At 41.4% G+C, this 16,043-nt stretch overlaps 1 long non-coding RNA gene across 1 annotated transcript; it reads left to right on the top strand.

The window, feature by feature from the left end:
• Positions 1-5,224: 5,224 nt before the first annotated feature.
• Positions 5,225-15,308, top strand: LOC147577571 (uncharacterized). The gene is made up of 2 exons (XR_015255864.1): positions 5,225-5,354; positions 15,025-15,308. It is a non-coding gene; the product is annotated as an uncharacterized LOC147577571 (long non-coding RNA).
• Positions 15,309-16,043: the final 735 nt, after the last annotated feature.

The raw sequence follows: 16,043 nt of genomic DNA on the forward strand, positions 1-16,043 counted from the left end.
TAAGTGACAGGTCAGGATTCAAATTCTAGAACTGACCTACTTGAAATCCAATTGCTAATTTCCACTATGATATCCTGGAAAAACAGAGCACAAAAACTTTTTTTTTTTAACAGTCCTTTTCTATCACCTCTTTTTTGGTGATTCCCAGATCTGTATTTTCCTAGCCCATTCTAAATTAAGCATCCTTAATTTCTCATGTTTCAGTTGATGATCAAAGCAGCAAATTCTACTTAAGGAAAAAAATAACTAGAGAGGAAAGAAAAGAAAGTCTTATACTTTCTATTTTTTTCAAAGGGAAGTAGCCCTCTGTTAGGGATTGAATAATGGCTCCAAAAAAAGATATGTTGAAATCCTAACCCCCAGAACTTAAGTATGTGACCTTATTTGCAAATAGGGTCTGTATAGAGATAAGCAAGTTAAAATGAGGTCCTTAAGGCGGGCTCCAGTTTAATACAACTGATGTTCTTAGGAAAAATTTAGACACAGAGACAGATACATGTAGAGGGAAGACAACACGAAGACATACAGGGAGAAGATGGCTAGGGGACTGGGGTGGCACATCTACAAATCCAGAAACACCCAAAATTGCCAACAACACACAGAAGCTAGTATGAGGCAAGGAAGGATTCCCCTTCATGTTTCAGAAGGAGCACAGCCCTTGATTTTGGACTTCAAATCTTTAGAACTGTGAGACACTAGTTTTCTATTGTTTTAAGTCACCCAGGTTATGGTACTTTGTTATGACAGCCCTGAGAAACTACTACACACGCCAAGGAATGAAAATAAAGAACAATGAGCCCTTGCTACTCCCCATGTGATCTTGAGACCAGCAGACCCTGTGCCACTTGGGAATACTGTGGGGCCCAAACCAGTCTTACTGGCTCACAGTCTGCTTTTCACCAACCCCTCCAGGTGACTCACACACACATTCAACTTTGAGAAGCACTCCTACAGAGAAGTAGGATTGCAAATTGGATGGACAATACATTCTAAAGATACATACTACAGATCCATTCTGATCTGTAGTTCAGAAAAAAAGAACAGACAAAAATACTGCCATAGGACACCTCTGAAATGCTGCTTCAGGAGGAATGGAGGCTCCAGGAGGCCCACTGGAAGAGGCGGAATGCATGTGGCTCGGCAGAAAGTGAATGTCTTTACCAGCAACAACCAAAAATATACTTAAGAAATAGGCAGGATCATGGAATGACCAAGAAAGAGACAACAGGAACAGAGCTAGGATGACCTGGAGAAGAAAAAACTTAAACTGGGTTCAAAACCAGAGGAAATCTAAGAGGCAAGTCTGGGTGACAAAAGACAGAATCAGGAGTGTGTGGGCAGGCTCTGAGGAAGGGAGGTGCATCTTCCTCTTCCGTCTCAGTAAGTGGGGGATCAATCAGGGGAGGGTGGGGAGACCCAGAGATCTTGGTTATCACATACCTGTCACAAAGCCCTTTCATTGATTCCTATGAAGTCAATTTTGTCCTCTGAATTAATTTTTTCCCCAAAAGTATCGAGTGAAGAGTGCTTACCAAAGGGAAGCCCTGGACTGTCTGGGTGGCTCTTGCCCAGGGGCTCTGGGTCAGGGCTGGAGCTGCACCAGCTCCTTGCAAAGCACACAGGCCTCATTCAAGTTGGACCCAATCGCTCACTGAGATGTAGGCACTTGTTCAACATACACAGGAAGATTAGAGACATAAAATAAGGTAGAAATGATTGATCCCAGCTAAGATGTGGAAGGAGGGGTGAAAATGCAGACTGTGTTCCAGATGGCACAAGTTACAGGGAAGAAACTTCTCAAGCTGAGGCTCAGCTCCGGTGACCTCTGGAAAAGAGAAAATTGGAACTAAATCCCCAAAGACTGACAACAGGGTGATGAAGGGCTGACCTTAACAGCTTCTTTGTTCTCAGCACGGCTACATCCCATGCAAGGACAAAATTCTGATCAGCATTGTAAATGGTCCACACGGTTTCCAGCTGAAGGCTATAGATTCTTCACCCTTTCCTTCTCCCATTTATGGACACCACATGCCAAAAATCAATAGAATACAGTAACAAAGCAAAACTTGAATCTTTGCCTGGAAAGAACCTAAATCTCCAGGTTTTCTCCAAATTCTTAATTTAAAATTTCTCAAACAATAGAATAAACCACTGAGTCACAGTTAACTCTGACAAAATCGGTTCATCCATCCATTTTTAATTCTTCATTTTCCACCTTTGCAACAATTAAAATACTCACTTGAGATGAAAAAATTTTAAATACACTCCAACAGAAAATTTGTGACCCCAAAATGATCTGTTTTATAGATTAGTGTGATTGCTGAAAATAGTTGTCTATAATTATTGCATATGAGTTTATTTGGGATTCTTATTCTGGGGAATAACTAGGTGAGATGGCCAAAAAAATCTGTTTGACCATGAAGATGGACATTCTAAATAGCCCACTTTGCCCACAGAGCAAATGAGATTGGCATATCAACACTTAATAACTATAACACAGACTGCAAAAAACTGAAAGGCAGAAAAGAAAAACCCTCTGGAAATGCTATCTTCCACCACCCTCCCCCACGCATACACAGCCAAGATGCCTCTCGTTTTTTTAATACAGGAAACATTTGTGGGACAAATGTAGACTAGGAAGAATTGTATCATGCTCCCAAGTCAGCTAAATTTGAAATAAATCAGAAGTTAAGATACCCTTGTCCTGATACCCTTGAACTGCTTCTTCCTCTCTGCTTGTCGTTTTTTTCAAGGCCCGGTTTAAAAAACTCCAGCTTTCCGTGACCTCTCCCTCCTCTGAATTTCACTCTGAAATGTCTGAACTGAAGGTCTGTTTCCTTTCCCTGGTATGAAGTTTAATACATACATATACATGTTTTGGAGAAAAGAAGATGAATGTCTTCAGATGCGGGGTTTGGAATTTTGACATTAAAACTAGACCGTTAGTAGCCCACTTATGTTATTACATGAAACAGTCTGGTTCAAATAGTACCACAGGGCTGAAGATCAAGTAATGCATTTTCAGTAGATAGACTGCAGCCAAAATGGTCTATCAGGATCAGTATGTCCCATCTTCATGCAGCCAGCCTAGTCAGCAATCTGCTTGTGCATGAGGAGCTCCTTGAACTGAAAGGAATCTGAGGAGGATGACTGGGCTTTGTCAATGACTTTATTTTCAAGAGTTTGATCACTGTTCGTGTATACATACCACTGCTGAGCTTTCATTTCCCAGGGAAACCCAGGACCCTTCATAGCACTCAAGAAACTTTTCTCAAAGGCAGAGATGAGCCCAGTATGCCCTCAAACGAGCTTCCAAACTGCCAACCTTGTCTTGGTTAAATGTTCCTATGTAACTGTGGGCTCCTATGTAACTTAACGCTCTCATTGCATGCTTTTTGGACAGTTGGAATGAAGAAGGGAAAATTATGTGCAGCAAAATCCTATAATGCATTGGCTTCATATAGATACAGGCACTGTGTTATCAACAGGCATCTCACTCCAAATGGGATCTTCAAGGCAGCCTGGATCACTTTCCCCTCCATCACAATGTGCAGCACCCCATCACCGCTAAGCGAGTTTTCTCTCTCTTCCTCTTTCTCTCTCTCCCTCTCCCTCCTCCTTCTCTCCTCTCTTTCTCTCTGTCTCTCTCCATCTCTGTCTCTCTCCTGCCTTCCTCCCCTCCCCCTCTCTGAAGCAAATTACACATGTTAAAAACAGAGCTATGTGCTTTATGATTGTTTTGGCACCTTCCTACCACCAGTCAGCCATTCCTTCTCTTCAAACTTGATGAAATCACAATGATTCATTAGCTTTATTCAGAATGGTTGTGCGATACACTCTTGAAAGAGCCATGAGCCAGTTACAGTGCCCAAATAACTGGACTTAAAAGGAATAGAATAGCTGCACCCTTAACTAAATTGAACGTGACAGAGACTCGTATAAGATTTTAGCCGTATTTAACACAATTAAAATTAAGCCAGCATAAATGCACTGAGCTTTGGAAGTCACTTCCTCTCTGTTCCTGGAGAAGAATCAGGATCATGATATGTCACGAATGTTTTGAATAAGAGGTGAGGTCCTAGCCTATATGTCTTTGAATTCTACGACGTCAAGATCCTAACACAGTGGGGAAAATGACTGGAAAGAAAATGATTGACATTGAAAATGATGAATCTGAGGTAATATAATTTAATTTTAAAGAGTCAGGTCAAAAGAAAATGGTATTTCAGATTATCAAAAAAAAAAAAAAAAGGATTGTTGATCAGAGTCTGTTGTCCCAGTAAAGCCACAAATTACATTCTGAGAAGCAAAAGAAAACTTAGGAGGTGTCTAATTCAATCTCTTAATTGTGCCTATGAGAAAATCGAGTAAGAAAAACACAACGACCTTCCTAACACTATCTGATTACAAACAAGAATTGAGATGGAACCCAAAGAATGTCACTCTCAGCTCAGTCTTCTCTCTACCATGTGAAGCAAGGTTCCCACACATTAATGAACGTCTCCAAAAAGTAGGGACAGATGGTATCATTATGGAAACTCAATGGTTATTGGGTTTCATTTATGAAAGTTGCATCTTTCCTTATTTCCCTTATTTTACTGAAGTCCCAAAATTCATCCACTTACCAAATCAATTTCACATTTTCAGGGCATATATTTCAACAGTTATTTAGAGACGATTCTTTTTACAAATGGAAATCTCCATACCATGTACATACCAGGTTCGAAAGTCATTTTCAGTCATCCACTGCAAACTGAGACAGAAAAACTCATTTCTACTTTGTTAAGATGGTGTCACCAACATAATAAGGGATCACAGTTCTAGCTTCTCTCTAACACTCAAATCCAAAATTGATTTTCTTTCCCAGTTTCTTCCCTTGATTATTCATTACTTGGCACAAAAGAAACGTTCAACCTTTCTTCTTTCTCCCAAGAACATCTTTGAGCAGAGAACACAGTGTATCATACAAACTATCACACTGACTACAATCTAACTGGAAACCATGTGGTCCTGAAATTTGCTGCTGTCCCTTCTTCTCTTTGCTAGCACCATATCCAAAATTTACAATCTGCTGGAAAATATTTAGAGTCCACAAATTTGCTCCAGAGACACTCTGGTGGCAAGAAACCTCCTTGGAGATATAATTCTAGAATTTTCACAAAATTAAACTCATCTTTGGGAAACTTGTCAGCATTCAGGCTGGGAGTATCTAGGCAACTGAGATGAAACACAAGACTGGTCATAGGGCAGCCAGAAAAAGATAATAAGAATGTAAGAATCACTAAAATAAATCAGACCCACGATCCATTTGCCTGTGCATCACTCTCCCTGTGGTACCAATGAGAACAAGAATTGTGAGTAAGGAAAGAAGTAGACTTCATACTTTCTGGAGACTTGCCTTTTTCATTTCTCTTGAGTGCCTGCTGCCCTTCCCAGATTGGCCCGCCTGCATTCCTGGCCACACACAGAAATATTTCTTTCCACACCTGCAGTTCCCTTCTCCACTGGGCATCATATCTCCTTGTTAGGAGAAGAGCATTCACTTAAGACTTTGCCTGAAAATGCAGTGACTTGTAACCAGACTTAACATGCTCACTTCCTGGGGGCATTTTACATCTCCAAAAAGGAACTTGTGGATCCAGAGGAATGGATTTCTAATGCTGGGATTTGGGCTGAGATATCCGAGGGCTCAAAGCCTACTCAGCACTTTAGAAATTACACCGGGTAGATTTTCTCCATAAGTGGAAACACTCAGCTCTAGGATGGGACTAAAATGATGGAAATTGCATGAATTTAGACTCAGGACATTGGGCTCCTGGTTCAGGCTCCCCAAAGCAAGAGTTAAGCAAATCACTTCATCTCTTCCTCCATTTCTTCCTCCATGAAATAGATTTCAGAATACATGCCTCAAAACCCTTTTGTGGTGGTCATGTGGCTAGCATGTATGTGAAAGCAATTTACAAACACTAGTCACCTGAATTATGGAAATTTATCATTTTCCTCATTGATGTCAATTAGGACAATACATTCTGGTGATTCTAGCCTTTTAAAAGATTCTTCCTCTTTTTAATTTTATTTATTCATTTTGAGAGAGACAGAGATAGTGCAAGCTGGGGAGGGTCAGAAAGAGAGGGAGAGAGAGAATTCCAAGCAGGCTTCATGCTGCCAGTGCAGAGCCCGACGTGGAACTCAAACCCACAAAACCGTGGGATCATGACCTGAGCCAGAACCAAGAGTCAGAACCTTAACTAACTGAGCCACCCAAGTGCCCCAAGGATTCTTCTGAAGTAGACGTTAGCAAAATTTGTAAAAAAAAAAAAAAAAAAAAAAAATCACAGTAAATTATTTTGGCTTTTCAGGTCATACAGTAACTTTGACTATGAAACTCTGCTGTTGTAGAGAGAAAGAAACCACAGAGGATATGTAAACAAATGGACATGCCCAGACCTGGCTTACATGTTGCAGTTGGCCAATCTCTATTCTAAAAACAAAATATCAAAATAGGGATATAGGAGAACAAACAATGTACCTGAAGGTACCTTCTTATTTCCTTGACTTGTATCCTGCCTACCTCAAAAACTATGTATCTAACAAGAAGCTTATAAAGCAAACAGTAGAAATGATGTACACTCTTGAATAAGTGCGTTATGTTCTCTGGTCTGTGGCGCACACATTGGTGAGCAGGCTCAGCTGTCACTGGTCGCCCTGGTGCAAGAATGGCTTGCTTGTCAACTCCTCCCACTTTCTGTCTCAGGTTGAGCAACAGGGATGAAGCTCTGATGATGGAGAGAAGAGCTGATGGCACGTGGTTTCTGGTGCAAAGACTTCCAGACCACGGCTCTTCTATTTCAGAGTAACTCAGTCCCCATCAATACCTCCCATATCCCAACCCTGCCTAATGTACCATTTCTAAGTGTTCTGACTATTCCTTTGGCTACTTGCTGACCCCACTCTCTCCCCTTGCTCTGGACCCACCACTGCAGAACTTTTGTCATTGTTTTTGCTCTAACTAGCAGGGGCAAGATCCACCAGGGAATATTCAGGAGTAGAAAAATTACAATTCAAGTTGTTTTTAGGCCACACTACTCTGGAATAGGTAGTGTGAAATCAGTGTGTCTATCTTAGAGACTCCTCAACAATTGTACATTAACGGTCAGGGTGTCTCATGCTTTCTGGCCTCCACCCTGTCTTCCTTATCCCTCCCAAACACTGGTTCCTGACATATCGTGTCACCAATGCTCATGTAAGAAAACATACAAACAACAGGGCACATGGGTGGTTCAGTCAGTTAAGCATCCGACTTCCACTCAGGTCAATCAGGTCATGATTTCATAGTTCATGAGTTTGAGCCCCATGACAGGCTCTGTGTTGACAGCTCAGATCCTGGGGCTTGCTTTGGATTCTGTGTCTCCCTCTCTCTCTGCCCCTCCCCTGCTCTCTCTCTCTCTGTCTCTGACTCTCTCTCTCAAAAACAAATAAACATTGAAAAAAAAAGAAAAAGAAAGGAGGAGAGAGAAAGAAGAAAGAAGAAAGAAGAAAGAAGAAAGAAAAAAGAAAGAGAAAGAAAGAAAGAAAGAAAGAAAGAAAGAAAGAAAGAAAGAAAGAAAGAAAGAAAGAGAAAGAAAACATACAAACAAAAAGAAAACTTAAAAATCTGCTGCAGGCACCTGGGTGGCTCAGTTGGTTAAGTGTCCAGCTTAGTCTCAGGTCATGCATGATCTCATGGTTTGTGGCTTCAAGCCCCATGTCTGGCTCTGCACAGACAGTGCAGAGCCTCCTTGGGATTCTCTCTCTCTCTCCCTCTCTCTCTCCTTCTCTCTCTGCCCCTCCCCAGCTTCCACTCTCTCTCTGTGTCTCAAAAATAAACTTTAAATAATAATAATAATAATAATAATCCCTCCATTTCTACATGTGTTATAATCTTTAAAAGTCCACGGTGCAGGGTTACCTTGTGCACATCTCCCTCAGACTTGGGTGATAGGGCACTTTTCTTTCATTCAGTTTAACCCTCTGTATGCAAGAGTCTGGTGGTTGTGGCTAGGTGCTGGGAGGGAGGCAGTCCAAATAGGCCCAGACAATAAATGTAACGCTGAAGTCCTTACTTGGTGACTTCTCTCCCTGGCAATATTGATAGTCAGGCTTGTAACTCTTCTACTTCCTGACCTAATCTTTCTCAAAGTTTCATTGCTTCTCAGTCCTGAGTCTCTCCAGAGTCCATCCCTCCTCTCCAAACCTGCTGCTACTACGCAGGCTCTTTCTCTATCACCTGGAATATGCTTCTTATAACTGATTTTTCTTGCCAGCCAGTTTCCCCCACTCCAGGTGCCCTCCCCTGTTAGAGTGTTTTGTCTAAAACACTAACCTCTCCCTTCTTTGGCAGGTGTGTGACCTGGGGAACACCATCACCAAAACAAGCAGGGGACTAGTTACAACGCATTTTCCTGGCTTCCACTCTTGGAATCACAATCTCTAGACGGGAGGGGCCCAGAAATGGGCATTCCTCCATTTCTTAACTCCTGTCCTCCTCCAACCAGCAATTCTGTTGTATACGGAGTTGTCCAAGATACCACTGGCTTAGGGGTGAGATCCAATCTCCACAGACGACCCGCTCCTCTTGTTTCAAACTGGTCCCCTCACCGATTTTCCGACCCTCTTAGATCTGATAGGCAAAACTGGTCATCATGGTAGATGAACATTTCTTTCTGGAAGCATAAGCTTGGGACTCTCCGGAGGGCTGTTGGTTCTCTCGACTTTTGAAGGAGGGGTTTTCCCTCCCACAAGCCTAAGCACTGCCCCTCACCTCCACACTTTCACACTGCTTTCACCCACACATGGGTGAAAGGTGGCCAATTGTGGGAGGACATGGAACCTGAGTCATGAGCCATGTCCTTCCAGCTGCACACTATTGGCATTCGGTGGGAAGGCTGCTGACAGGAGGGGTGACTTCACCGAAACGCTGCTATCTCGCAAGCTCCTCTGAGACCCAAGGCAGGATCTGCTTCCCTGACAACTAGGTTAATGACTGGCTTGATAAACATTTGGTGAATTAATTAATAATGGAAGGAAGCAATCAATCAATAAATGAACAAATATGTAAATAGCCCAGCCTAAGGAAAAGAGTGTGCTAAATACCTTGAGAGGCATTTTTGTTATGCACAGGCATGATTTTTGACGAAGTAATTCAACACATCTGCTTGTTGGTTTGCTCTTTGGGAATGAGATTCTGGATAAGACTGAGTATAAGAAATAGTATGAATTGTACTCTCCTTCTGTGATTATTCCCTCTGTGATTTCACCATTAACCAAAGCCAGTAAACAGTAACCTTCTAATTTATTCATTATTCCTACTGTTGAAATTGTGACAAGGCTCCAACATAACAGCTTCTCTCTATCATCATTTTGGACGAGCCGAACATTCTTTAGAAGCATTTGGATGTGTGGGTGTGGGTCTGTGGTACGTGGTGTGGGGGAAGGATCACAGAGGCCTGGAAAAAGTCATACTTCGAAACTCAAAAAGCCAACTTGCACCTATTTCAGCAAATTGGAAATTGATGGTGTGTAACTCTGAAGGGCCTAGCGGTAGCTATTATTTCCATCCAGGCTATTATTAACTGGTAATATTTTCTCTAGTAAACATTCAATTACCATAGCAACAGGAGGCATGTCATATGGACACAAGGGCTCCCTGGCTTTGCCAGAATAATGGACGGCGTTTCAAATGAATTTCAGAAAATGCAAAGAGACTTGCCAAAAGAATATTTTTGAAATACTAAACTCAAGTTTTGTTCGAGACAAAGGAAAGACAAGAGCTCTGATAAAGTGGAAACTTCACAAACCCCACTTCTGGTATAATGCATCCAGGGCCTTCCCATCAGGCCCAGAAGTGCCTTCTTCCTACCTGAGCCAAACCCTCCACTGGGCTCTGGATATTATTACATGCCCTCTTCTAAGACTTTTATTTACACTGTCAAGTATTTCTTCTAAATCCTGTGGCTTCAATCTCTTCCTGCCCATCAATATCTTTTGAAAAATCACTTATATCGACTCACAGTATGCACGCAAAACATAACAAATTGTAAGAGTACAGCTCAATAAATTATTTCAAAGTAAACACGCCTATGTACCCACTATATAGTCAAGAAAAAGAATATGACAGTACCCAGAAGCCTCCCTATACCGTAGCCCATACACGATCCGCCTAGCCCTAATGGAAACCACTATAAGTTCATTTTCCTTGGTTTGAAATTTGTATAAACCGACTTTCACATTGTTTTCTTTAGGGTCTAGCTTCATCCGACTCAAAAATACAGTCAATAGAATCCTGCATGTTGTTGCATGCCATAAAAGTACATTCATCTCATTGTTGTATTTGTATCCTGAGGCTGCTCTAACCACAAACTAGGTGGCTTAACAGCAATTTATCGTCTCACAATTTTGGAGGCTAAAAGTCCAAGATCAAGGTGTCAGCAAAGTCCATTCCCTGTGAGGGAGAATCTGTTCCAGGCCTCGCTCCTAGCTTCTGGTGGTTTGCTGGCAATCTTTGGCACTCCAGGTCTTGGAAGTAGATGTATTGTTCTGTTTTCTGCCTCTAAGTTCACATGATGTTCTCCTGCTTTATATCTCTCTTCACAAGGCATTCTTTCTACCAGTCATTTTGGATTAGGGACCCAACATGGGTCTTCTTAACTAATTACATTTTTTGCCATGATCATACTTTCAAATAAGGTCACATTCTGAGGTTCTGGGGTTTAGGACTCCAACATAAGAATTTGTGAGGGGACACAATTAAAACCATAAGGAGTGCTACAAAGTATTCCATTGTACGAAATCACCACAATTTATTTTGTTCATTCTCCTGTGGGTGGATATTTGGTAATTTCCAATTGGGGCCATGCCATCCTGGGACAAGGGCTGATCCTTGACAAAAGAGTAAAGAGCATGAAGTTTGTCTTTGATGTTGCTCTCCTATCCTAGGCTTTCCACTGAATATTTTCCTCCTGCCTCAATACCTTTTTCCTCTGTAAGGTTTTATCCTGTTGCAATTTAATAACAATAAGATTTGCTGATTTGGTCTTTGGAAGTTACTCTTCTGCCCAAGCCTCTCTTTAGAGGGAGATTCCAAAAGACCGGAGAGTATTGAAACTTAATGGAATGAATCTCCAGCCTTGAACTCCAGGATGTGGGAAATATTTGGAGGGAGGCTGGCATGCATTTTCCCCAAATCAAACAAAAACCAGTGGAGACTTTCATTACACAATATGACCCAGATATAGCATGTTAACGGATATCATGGGATAAAATAATAGATGCATCAGCTTTTGCCACAATAATGAAAAAAATCCACCTCAAGTATCAGTAGCTTAGAACAGTAATAATTTATTCTCACAGGTCTGAGGGCCGGCTGCAACTTGCCTGAGCCAGGCTGGACTCCATTCAGGCTACAGGGTCAATTCAAGTCTGCTCTCATATGCATTGGTTCTGAGGCCTGATTTCCAAGGGCAAGGCAGGTCACAGTGTGCAAACACATTTCAACCCTCTGCTCACCTCACATCATTTCAACACCTAACTGATTAAAGTAAGTCACATGACCAAGTAAATGTATGTGGGACAGAGATACATTCCTCCCATGGAGATGAGGAAAGTAAGCATTTGCTGAGTAATACGGTGATCTATCACAGAAAGGATGAGAAGGTTCTGTAGTCAGATGACATGAGGTAGAGATAGAAAAGAGCAGAAATTATTTGTCTCTGACCTGATAATTTTTCTCAGATCAGCTAAGGGTTTCCGTGTGGGACATCTTTCCTCTCTAATGAGCTGACAAGATATAATGGTGGTTTATTAGTTTGCTAAGGCTGCCATAAATACCACGAACTGGGTGGCTTATGCAACAGAAATTTGTTGTGTCACAATTTTGGAGGCTAGAAGTTCAAAATCAAGACGTTGACAGTGTTGGTTTCTCCTGAGGCTTCATTCCTTGGCTTACAGATGGCTGTTTTCCCCCTATGTCTTCACACGGTCTTCCCCTTATGTGTATCTGTCAAAATTTCATTTTCTTGTAAGGACACCAGTTGTATTAGATTAGGGTCCACCCTAATGACCTCATTTAAATTACATCTTTAAAGACCTTATTCCCAGGGGAGCCTGGGTGGCTCAGTCCGTTAAGTGTCCGACTTCAGCTCAGGTCATGATCTCACCAGTTCATGAGTTCAAGCCCCGCATCAGGCTCTGTGCTGACAGCTCAGAGCCTGGAGCCTGTTTCAGAGTCTGTCTCCTCCTCTCTCTGCCCCTCCCCCACTTGCACTCTGTCTCTCTCTTTCTCTCTCTTTCTCTCTCAAAAAGAAATAAATAAACTTAAAAAAAAAACTTATTTCCAAATACAGTTAGAGTCTGAGGTACTAGGGATTAGGATCTCAACACAGGAATTTTCAGAGTGTGCAATTCAGCCTGTAACTGTGACCAAAAGCATAGGGCTCAGAAAGTAAACAGAGGTGGGTTTGAATCTTGCATTTATCACACACTGGATGGCCACCTCTCCACACCTGTAGTTTTTCCATGTCTGCACTTGCAGATGGTAATGTCTCCTCAGCAGATTGCCTTGCCATTGCTTTCAGGAGTCAATGAGATGAAGCACATAAAATGCTATCACAGGGTCTGAAACAGTGTTCACAGTGTTATGAAACTCACAAATAACGAATACTGTTGCTGTTATTATTTTTCTATTAAAACACTGTAACAATAAAGCACATTCTAAGCCAGACACTTCATAGAGCACATAGTCCGTGGAGCACATAGTCCGTTTATAAAGATGTGTAACATAAAAATCACTTGGCAGTTTAATTCATGTAACTTTGTGTGCCACCACACTTCAGTTGAAAAAAAGTCACTTGGCAGTAACCATGAAAATATTATGTTTCATTTTGTGGGCCAGCAGCAAGCCCTAATTTCTCTTATGCCTTTTTATACTCTTAGGCCCTGCAAAGGTCTTCTGAGTGAGGTGTGCACATCATTATGTTGATTTTGCAGCCGAAGAAACTAGGTACAGGAAAGTGTAGTGATTTGACTGTCAACGTGGAGTTAGCAGATCAGTGACTCCTAGAATCCAGTCTTTTCCTACAAGCTTGGCTCACAGATCCACAGTGAACAGCCTTCACTCCTTTCTTTGCTTTGATGATCATATACAGTTTGATTGGAAGCTTACACTATAATTTCACAGTGATTACATGCCCCTGAAGATCATTTTGTAAGTAAATTGTTTTGAAACCAAAGATAATCATTGTTATATGACCATAGCCCTTTTTCTTATGCCATATTCTCTACCAAGAATTTAACCAAGCTAAAGTTACATTTGAGAGTCCCAGTAGCTGGCTCTAGGCTCTGCTCTGCATTCTGGGACTCTAATTTCATCAGCTCTATGGAGATGAATTACTGTTTCCTGGCCTCTGGAATAACCTCTACCCTTTCCACTTGAGTGTATATACAAAGAAAGTTGCCACAGGGCTTTCCACACAAACTCTCTCAAACATCACGCCAGAATGAATCAGAAAAGAGGCCTTGCATGATGGGTTGTTCAAATTGGAATAAATTGGATGGGTCCAGAAGCTCTGAAACATGCTCCTGATATCCAGACATACCCAAATGTTCTCTTCTTTTTCTTAGAAACTTCCTAATTTCTTGGCTATATAGTCTCTAGGAACATCTCCAGGTTAAAGAATCTTCTATTCTAGGGGTGCCTGGGTGGCTCAGTTGGTTGAGCGTCTGGCTTCAGCTCAGCTCATGATCTCACAATCTGTGAGTTTGAGCCCCACATCAGGCTCTGTGCTGACATCTCGGATCCCAGAGCCTGCTTCGGATTCTGTGTCTCCTTCTCTGTCTCCCCCTCTCCTGCTTTCTCTCTCTCTCTCTCTCTCTCTCTCTCTCTCTCTCTCTCTCTCTCAAAAATAAATAAACATTAAAAAAAATTTTTTTAAATCTTCTACCCTAGGTTAGTGGCTCAGAGCTACCCTACCTACTAACTGTAGAAGGCAGTCATAATTGTGGCCTTCCTTAGTTCTCTATCGACAAATAAAGCAATAAACTACAGTACAAAACGTTAATAGTGACCCTTGTCCTGGGCAATCTACATTTACTGCATTTTTCCAGTCTGCCTGAAATTTTTATAAAGAGTGATTAAAATTTAGATTATGCCCACTTTTATTTTACTTATTTATTTTATTTTAGAGAGACAGTGGTGTGAGCAAGGGGCAGAGAGAGAGAGAAAGGGAGAGAGAGAATCTCAAACAGGCTCCATGCACAGCTTGGAGCCTGACATAGGGCTCAATCCTATGACCATGAGATCATGACCTGAGCCAAAAGCAAGAGTCGACTCAACCGACTGAGCCACCCAGGCACCGACTGAGCCACCCAGGCATCAGATTATGCCCATTTGTAGAGTTACCAAGTGAATAAGCAATTATTTACCCACCAGCCTATCCTGCTTGCTCATAAGTCCCAGAGTAAAGGGCAAAAGAGAAGTATCTTGACCGTCACATCTGCCTTTGGCATCTGACAATAAAGTATATTCGTCTGCTACCATTTTCCCAGAGTCACAAGATAAAAAGCGACATTCTTTTCTAGATAATACAGAAAGAGCTTATGGTTTAAATTGCTTCAATCTCTGCCACTTATTTCTCAAAATCCTGTCTCACTCGTCTGTGGTCATGTGGTAAAACTCATCTGGAATGCATAATGTTTATATTGACTTGCCTTTTTATTCCATTTTCACTTTCTGGTGTAAAAGCAAAGCTTTTCTGGGCTCAGTAATGTTTTTCACTCTTTTCGTGGCAATGGTTTTTAGAAACAGAAATGATAGCAGTTTCCATATACACATTTCCCAATAAACTTGTCATCACAATTTCTCAGAGAGCTCACATTAATCACTTTTAGCCATTCCTTCCATGCAAATGAGGAAGCCTTGAAATCATCTGAGCTGTGCTTGCAGTGGATTCAATGGCAAAATCTAAAATACTATTGTGTTTGTTTTCAAAGGATTAAAGATGCCCCTCTACAATTCCTGAGTATTGGTAACATCAGGCAATCAGCCTTTCCAGAAGACAAGAGGAAAAAGAGAAAACACCTCTGTTTGAAGCAGGAAAAACAAAGAAAAAAAAAAAGCATCATCATTAGAACAGACTTAGGACAAAACATAATTTAAGATGTTTAACAGTTGATCTTGTGCTCATTTGAATCTGGCGGATATTGTCTTGAGCACTGAACTACTGAAATCAAGAGATAAACAATGGAGAGAACTGAAATTAAAAGTTAAATCCTTGCATGTGTGTGGACGTCTTTCTCTGTGTGTGTTTTCTTCAAATGGGCAAACCAGCTTGTACTTTCTTTCATCTGAAACCCGCTTTGGCACAGGACTGTCCTTACAGAACTCCGGATGAACTACTTAGGTGGGATTTCTGGATGGGTTGCTGGAAATGAGATCCCAATCTGCCCCCTGATTTCCTGTGTAAACTGGAGACCTTAATCTCTGTACCCTGTTTCCTCATCAGTAACTTTATTCAAATGAGGGAAGGTAAGGGAGTCATACAGAGGCCAAGAGGGCAAAAGGGGAAATGCAAGGCATGGCTTTAAGAGTAGTAATGTAGATTGCCTGAATATCTCATCAAGTCTGAATGGGCCACACAGTTTTGCTGGGGAGAATTCACCATTAAAAGCAAGAAAAAGAAGAGATTTTATACATACATCTATCCATATAGTTCTTTAAACTTAGGCCCTGAATAGGACACAGATTGGAGAGTGGTATGCATTTCTACATATCCATGACCCTTTCTCCTAGGTTGTGAGCAGAGGAGCAAGAGTGAGGTTATTTAAATCAGTTTGTTTTCTTAATGTGGCTATGAAACAGTGGCATTCAAGCCCCACTGGGCATCAGAATCTCCTGCCTGGACTCTACACTTAAACCAGTCATTATTTTTGTGATACTCTTAATCTCCACAGGTAATTCTGATAAGTGGCCAAAATTAGAAAATATTCAGGTCTATATTAGGATTCTGATT

This window comes from Puma concolor, chromosome C2, assembly GCF_028749965.1.
Source record: "Puma concolor isolate L17-30 chromosome C2, mPumCon1.1.hap2, whole genome shotgun sequence".
NCBI lineage: Eukaryota > Metazoa > Chordata > Mammalia > Carnivora > Felidae > Puma > Puma concolor.